Below are 8,339 nucleotides of genomic sequence, written 5' to 3' on the forward strand. Positions count from 1 at the left end.
CCGCATTTGCTGTCTTAAGGACAGAGTTCAGCATGATGATGCCAGAGATGTGACCATTGGTGATGATGGCGTGTTGAGGATGCAGGGTCGGATTTGCATGCCCAATGTGGATGGACTTCGGGAGTTGATATTGGAGGAGGCCCATAGCTCGCGGTATTCCATTCATCTGGGTGCCGCGAAGATGTATCAGGATCTTGGACAGCACTATTGGTGGCGGAGGATGAAGAAAGATATTGTGGAGTTTGTAGCTCGGTGTCTCAATTGTGAGCAGGTGAAATATGAACATCAGAGACCGGGTGGCTTGCATCAGCAGATGGTTATTCCCGAGTGGAAGTGGGAGAGGATCACGATGGATTTTGTTACCGGACTCCCACGGACTTTGAAGAAATTCGATGCTATTTGGGTGATTGTAGACGGGCTGACCAAGTCCGCGCACTTCATTCCTGTTTGTACTACTTATTCTTCAGAGCGGCTGGCAGAGATTTATATTCGGGAGGTTGTTCGGTTGCATGGTGTCCCAGTTTCCATTATATCAGATCGGGGCACTCAGTTTACTTCGCAGTTTTGGCAGACTCTTCAGCGAGAGTTAGGTACCCAGGTACAGTTGAGCACAGCCTTTCACCCTCAGACGGACGGGCAGTCCGAGCGTACCATTCAGATATTAGAAGATATGCCACGCGCATGTGTTATTGACTTCGGAGGGTCATAGGATTGGTTTCTACCGCTTGCAGAGTTTGCCTACAACAACAGCTACCAGTCGAGCATTCAGATGGCTCCGTATGAGGCTTTATATGGGAGGCGATGTAGATCTCCAGTTGGTTGGTTCGAGCCCGGTGAGGCTAGGCTATTGGGGACAGATTTGGTCCAGATGCATCAGTGAAGGTGAAGGTGATTCAGGAGAGACTCCGTACAGCGCAGTCGAGGCAGAAGAGTTATGCGGACAGGAAGGTTCGAGATGTATCCTACATGGTTGGTGAGAAGGTCCTGCTGAAGGTTTCACCCACAAAGGGTGTTATGAGATTCGGAAAGAAAGGGAAATTGAGTCCGCGGTTCATTGGGCCTTTTGAGGTACTCCGGAGGATCGGGGAGGTGGCTTATGAGCTTGCCTTGCCACCCAGCTTGTCGAGCGTGCATCCAGTTTTTCATGTTTCTATGCTCCGGAAGTATATTGGAGATGTGAGCATGTGATTTTTGCCTCGTTTAAATTACTCCTATAGAATCCTTAGAATTAGGATTGTTTCTTTTATTATTTGATTTTTAGGAATTAATTGCATAATTGTCGTGTTTATTTGCATGTGCATTTTTTTTAATTTAGCATAATTCATCTAAAAAATACAAAAATACGCATTGCATTGGCATTTAGGAATTAATTTTATATTTTTAGATTAATTAGTAATTAGGGTTTTATGAAAATACAAAAATAATTTTTTTTTGATATTTTGCTTGATTTTTTATAAATTTTAGCTTTGAATTTTATTAGTTTTCTTTAAATTGGTAGTTTACTAATAGTTTGATTATTAGTTCTAGCTTAATATAATTAGGTAGGTTAGTTTAATCTTTTAGGTTTAGTTTTAGCTTTAATATTTGAAAAATAAACAAAAGAAAAGAATTAAAAGAAGTTGGAAAACTGAAGAGAAAAGGAAAATAAAGAGGTTTCTTTTGCTTCAGATGTTGGGCCTATTTTAATTTTTAACAAAAAAATCGAGCCCAAACCCCTCAAAACCATTTAAATTCTACCCAGGCCCAATTGTATTACCTAGTCCGGTCCAGCGAATAGCCAAAACGACGTCGTTTTCCTCCAATTAATCTCGGCTGTCTAGGATTGTTGATCCAACGGATGAGAAGTCCCCATCACTTAGTATAAAACTGTCCGAACCGTACCCACCCCCCTTCAGACCCCCACTCCGTCTCTAACCCTCCTAAACCCTAGAGAGACCAGACGCCCTCACCTCCTCCGTCAACTCCACCGGCGGCGATGATGCAAACTACTCCGATAACTCTCAAATTCATACCATGTCTTCTCCTCCTCCTCCTCCTCATTCCAAATCCAAGTTCCGTTTTCTTGAAAACTCGCCCAAACCCCTCGAATCTCCGTTTAAAACCATGAACCCTAGCCGCCGCCTTTGTTCTCTGGCGGCGGCGCCGCCCTCAAAGCTCACCAAAATCACACCCTAGGGCCTCTTTGACCTCCTCTTCCCAAATCCTAAACCCAAATCCCTCAAATACTGTTGTAACCCCTCGGATTTTAGATCTAGGGTTTTCGTTCAAGACTGTTCGAGTTTCCAGGGTTATCCAGTGTTCAAAGGGTTTTGAAATTATGCTATGTGTTTGTTCTTGGCAAGAACAAACACATAACATTATTTGAAGACCGGATTCGAAATCAGTCGAGTTAAAGCACAAAATCCGTGAGTGTTCTTAAATTTCTTTTTATCTGTAAATTTTCCCTTTTATGCATTAGCTTTCTGATTTTGTTTTACTTTTGTTCGTCTTCGGTTTTTCTTCTATTTTTAGGATTGATTTAGGGATTGATTGGTTTTGATTAAATTTTGTCATTTGATTTGATTGCAACCGTATGATTCCTGTTTAACTACTTAGTTTGATTAGTTTAGTTTGATAATTTGATTAGTATTTCTGCCTGTGGTTTGATTTTCTTTGCCAGTATTCGATTTTCTTTTCTTCTCTAGTCATACTGTTTTTTGTGTTAATTTTGTTCACTTCTTAATTTTAGTTTGACTGATATTAGATAGTAGTAGTTCAGTTAGTTAATTCAGAATTAAGAGTTTTCTTATAATTGAATTTGGTTATAGTTGAATGATCTTCAAGTTGTTGATTGACCATGGTTTAGCTTAAAGGGTTAGGTTAGTAATTTTAGGGGTCAATTAAGGGGTACTGTAGGTATTCTACTTAGGGAATATTGCAATAACAGAAAAAAGAACCCTCTAGAAGCTTCTAGGTTGGGGTGTTAAGTTGAATATCAGATTTTAGGTAGTATAACTTGGAAAACAAGTTAGGAATTCTAAGGACTCAATAGTTAAAAACTGAAAACTGAAAGAGGGACCGAGGGTGTAAATGAAAATTTTGAAATAGCCCTAGTCTCTTCTATAAAAGGGGCAATACTCTTGCCTTGCAAGCTAAGTTTTGGAGATCAAAAAATTTGAAAAATTCAAAAATCCAAAAGCTTTGAGAAGTAGAGATAGATATGAAAATCCCAAATTCAAAGAAAAAAAAAGTCTTAAACCTTGAAAGATGAGAGCTAGTACTGAAAATCAACAGAAATCCTGTTGAATCTGAGAGTTTCCGAGATTTTAGAGTTCAAATCCTAGATTTTCAAGCATTGAAAGATCTGAAGCTCCAGTAGTTAAAGGTTTCAGAGGTTCTGGTGTTTATTTCAAGTGCAAACTGGGTCATTCCAGCTTGGTTTAAGTGTTTGCTGTGGCTGATTTGTGAGAAATTACTTCCTGGACTGTTTGGACACCATTTGCTGGGTTTTGAATTTGGTTTTAAGCTGCTGTTGACCGTCTGCTTACTGCTGCTGACTCTTCTCCTTTCTTACATTTCCTTATATCTCCAGGTATTCTCCTAGCTCATAGTTGAGGATCAGTTGCTAAGCATGCAATGGATTTGAAAAGGATGGAATGAAGAATGCTTCAAATTGATTTTCCGCTATTACTATAGTTTTTAGCTCATACTTAGCATTATAATAGGCAGTATTTGGACTTCCTCTTCCTGAAACTTGTATGTTTTGTATGTACTGATGAATTGGATTGCTGAACTATCTCATATCCTGTCCATTCGTTTCGGATCTAGTAGTGTAAAATGAGTTCGCAATTCATGTTTGGCTTAAATGTTAACAAAAATGAATTGTTGAACTATATCTCAGATATCCTCAAGGTCTATTATCATGTTTCAATCGTTAATTTGGTATATGGTGAACCAAATGGTAACTATAGGATTTAGCTACTTTGATTCCATGTTTCAGAACCTAGTTCCCTCACAGCTTGAATTTGAGGTCATTCGATTAGAATTTTAAAATCATTTCTGCACTCTCTCGATTTAACACGTAGATCATGCTATTTCTCTGATAGTTGCATATGAAAACTGAAGTTTCGAAATTTGGCACATGAGTAGAATTAATATTAATCCATGCCAAAAGTTTCTCCTGCCTTGGTACAAGTTAATTAACATTGTTGTTGATTATTTGAACTTTAAGAACTGGGTTTGTCGATAGGCCCAGTTTGGCCGCCTGTCCATTTGCTTCATTGGCACATGGCCCAGTTCCAATGCTGGATTGTCTTTTCACTTGGGCCTGTTCTATGGCCTGAATTTTAGACAGCTTGTGTGAATAAACTAAATAGATTTTGGGCTGGCATCAAGGCCCTATCCGCTGAAAAGCCACATCTTGTTTATCGAAGTTATCGGGTTTGATTTAAAAATTGAATTATGAATTTTGGGCTTTCCAAGTTAAGAAGCGAATTTGAATTAAGAGGTTTTACTTTTGTTCAAATTCGGACTTGAACTTGAAGCCCGAATTTTTTAATAGTAGTTGACTAATAATGTTAATTAATTAGGCCCGTTAGAGACAATCTGTAATAGGAAATAATAGTCCCTTTTAGGATGGCCTTAAAAATGAAACGAGGTGCGCCGCGCCAAACAAAATTCACAAATTGCGTGGCCCTCTTTAATTACTTCATTAAAATATTTAGAACTAGGGACGTGCCATTTAGCGAATTTTCATGGCCTCCCGCAAAGTTAATAACACGATTAGTCACATTAAGCGCGTTCTTTAATAATTTCATCTTCCTAAACTCGGGTGTGCATTTCATGTAACCCAAATCCAAATCCCAAAACATTGAATAAAATGTGTCAAGGATCCGGGTGCATTTCATGTGACGTGATCCAAAAACATGTTTTAAACGATGTTCAATTTCTTAAAAGAATTTAATTAAAAGTGGTAAATAATTTTAAAATTGCACTATAGGATGACATGTATTAAAATCAGATTTTTAGCCAATTATAATGGTTTAAGCGACCGTGCTAGAACCACGGGATCCGGGGATGCCTAACACCTTCCCTCGGGTCAACAGAATTTCTGGTTCGCAGACTCCATTCGGGAAGTCGAAATTTCCTCGATTTGGGATTCAAGAAAAACCGGTGACTTGGGACACCAAAAGCCAAACCTATCCCAAGTGGCGACTCTGAAAATCAAATAAGTAATCCCATTTCGAATAATGTCACTTAAATTGGAAAAACTCCCTTATACACTATCCTTCGGGGTGGGTGTGTAAAAAAGAAGGTGTGACAGTCTCTAATTTATTTCCAACTTAAAGAATTATTTCAACTATTTTGGGATTAAAGTGATCGAAAGCTTAGTTAGTAACTTCCGCGTTGGCTTGCCCAGAAATGGTGTTGGGCGCAGTCATGACCTGTTATAGTATTGGGTCGTGACAACATGGTATTAGAACACTAGGTTCACGTAGGTCTCACAAGTTATGGGCAAACCTAATAGAGTGTTACGGATCGTTACGGAGACGTATGTATTTATCTTTGAGAGGCTATAGGGTTTTAGGAAAACTATCCTTTATTCATCTCATCTCGTGCAGTGGTCAGTGTACTAAGTTTCCCTCTCTATTCTCTCGCAGATGGTGAGGACACGCACGGCTGATGTTCCGGACTCGGGCGGAGCTGCTCCCCTGTTGCTCGAGGCCGAGGTAGAGGCCGGGTGAGGGCACCGGCCCGTGGTAGGGGACGAGGGCGTCCCAGAGTTACTCCAGTCGCACCACCAGCAGACCCTGCGGGAGATCCTATTATTGAGGACCAGGGCGAGCTGCCCGCAGTTGAGCCCACCCCGGCAGACTTTATGATAGCACTGGGATTTTAGGAGGTTATGGGTCGTATGCTTCGGTTCATGGATTCTATGACTCAGGCAGGTTTATTTCCAGCCGATCCAGCTACCTCACAGGAAGGAGGGGTAGCACAGACCCCTACGGCCCAGGCTCCTGGTCATGCAGCTGCAGTATATCAGACCCCGGGTGCACTACCCGCAGATGGGGCCCAGCCAGTTGCCGTAGTGGCACCCCAGCCCAGACCAGCTGCGGATGGCGACCCGTAGAAGCTATTGGACAGGTGGACCAGACTTCACCCTCCTATCTTCGAGGGTGAGCGTCATGAGGATGCCCGGGACTTCATTGACAGGTGCAGGGACAGACTGCACAACATGAGGATATTGGAGCGCATGGAGTGGACTTCACTACTTTTCAGCTTGAGGGAAGGGCCCGTAGATGGTGGCAGTCCTACGTTCTTGGCAGGCCAGCTGGTTCTCCTCCCATCACTTGGAGCCAGTTTGCATAGTTATTCTTGGATAGGTACATTCCACTCTCTCAGGGGGAAGAGCTACGGTATCAGTTTGAGCATCTTGAGCAGGGTCAGATGTCTGTGACCGATTATGAGGCAAGGTTTTCTAAGTTGTCTCGTCATGCACTCATGATACTTCCCACAGATGCAGAGAGAGTGCAGAGGTTTGTTGCGGGGTTGCACCCCGGTATTCGATCTAGTATGGCCCGAGAGGTAGAGATGGGTACAGAGTATCAGCTAGTGGTTGAGATTGCTCGCAGGATTGAGGGGTATCGCCAGAGGGGTAGAGAGCAGATGCAGCAGGATAAGAGGGCTAGATTTTTGGGAGAGTTCAGAGGTGCCCCAGCTAGGGGTAGAGGTCACTTCGGGAGGGGTCAGCCCAGCAGACCCCTGCATTCAGCACCACCACCCCCTCCCCGAGATGCTTCAGTGAGACCTTATTTCAGTGCGATGCCGGAGAGTTCTTACCGCCCACCAGCTATTCAGGGTTCCTCCGGCGGGTATTCTGGTTATAAGGATTCTTCTAGTGCTCACTCCAGCGCTGTGCCAGAGAGTTCCTATCGCCCCCCGGCCATCCAGGGTTCTTCCAATGGGTACTCGAATCAGCAGGCTCAGACTCCAGGACAGCAGGCTATGGTACCGAGAGTGTGCTACGAGTGTGGAGATCCGGGTCATCTGAAGAGAACCTGCCCCAGGCTTCTACTTATTCATATGTATCATCTCTGTTCGCTCGTTTCCTGGGTATTTCTCCTGAGCCTTTGGGCACTCCTGTTCATGTATCCACTCCTGTGGGTGATTCTGTGGTTGTGGATCGGGTCTACCGGTCCTATGTGGTCACGTTCTGTGATTTCAAGACTAAAGCAGACCTCCTGTTGCTTGATATGATCGATTTTGAGGTCATCCTTGGCATGGACTGGTTATCTCCATATCACGCCGTCCTAGATTGCCATGCCAAGACTGTTTCGCTAGTGATGCCAGGGTTGCCAAGGTTGGAGTGGAAGGGTTCCACAGCTGATACACCTATTCGGGTTATTTCTTTCTTGAAGGCTCGGCAAATGGTCGAGAAGGGTTGTTTGGCTTATCTAGATTATGTTCGGGACACCACCGCAGAGTCCCCGACGATTGATTCAGTTCCAGTGGTTCGATAGTTCACCGATGTCTTTCCTTCTGATCTTCCTGGCATGCCACCGGATCGTGATATTGATTTCTGTATCAATTTGGCTCCAGGAACCCAGCCTATATCCATTCCACCGTACCGCATGGCTCCTAAAGAGTTGAAGGAGCTGAAGGAGCAGCTCGAGGAGCTGTTGGCAAAGGGGTTTGTTAGGCCCAGTGTGTCACCTTGGGGCGCACCAGTGTTATTTGTGAAGAAGAAGGATGGGACTATGCGGATGTGCATTGATTACCGCCAGTTGAACAAAGTCACCATCAAGAACAAATATCTGTTGCCTCGTATCGATGATTTATTCGACCAGTTTTAGGGTGCTATGGTGTTCTCTAAGATAGAACTGAGGTCAGGGTATCATCAGCTGAGGATTCGGGACTCGGATGTTCCGAAGACTGCATTCCGGACGAGATATGGCCATTATGAGTTTTTAGTGATGTCCTTTGGCTTGACTAATGCCCCAGCAGCGTTCATGGATTTGATGAACGGGGTGTTCAGGCCTTATATTGATTCATTTTTTATTGTCTTCATTAATGACATCTTGATATATTCTCGCAGCCTGGGGGAGCACGAGCAGCATTTGAGGGTAGTGCTTTAGACCTTGCGGGAACAGAAGCTATATGCTAAGTTCTCCAATTGCGAGTTTTGGCTAGAGTCAGTGGCATTCTTGGGTCATATTGTGTCAGGAGAGGGTTGTGAGCACGTGATTTTTGCCCTATATGAATTACTCCCATAAATTCAAAACAAAATAATTTCTTTCAGCGTTTGCAATTTTGGGGATTTTTGTGGCATTTTCTGTTAATTGTTCGCATTTTTGTCTGTG

This window comes from Nicotiana attenuata, unplaced genomic scaffold (genome assembly GCF_001879085.1).
Source record: "Nicotiana attenuata strain UT unplaced genomic scaffold, NIATTr2, whole genome shotgun sequence".
In the NCBI taxonomy this organism is placed as follows: domain Eukaryota; kingdom Viridiplantae; phylum Streptophyta; class Magnoliopsida; order Solanales; family Solanaceae; genus Nicotiana; species Nicotiana attenuata.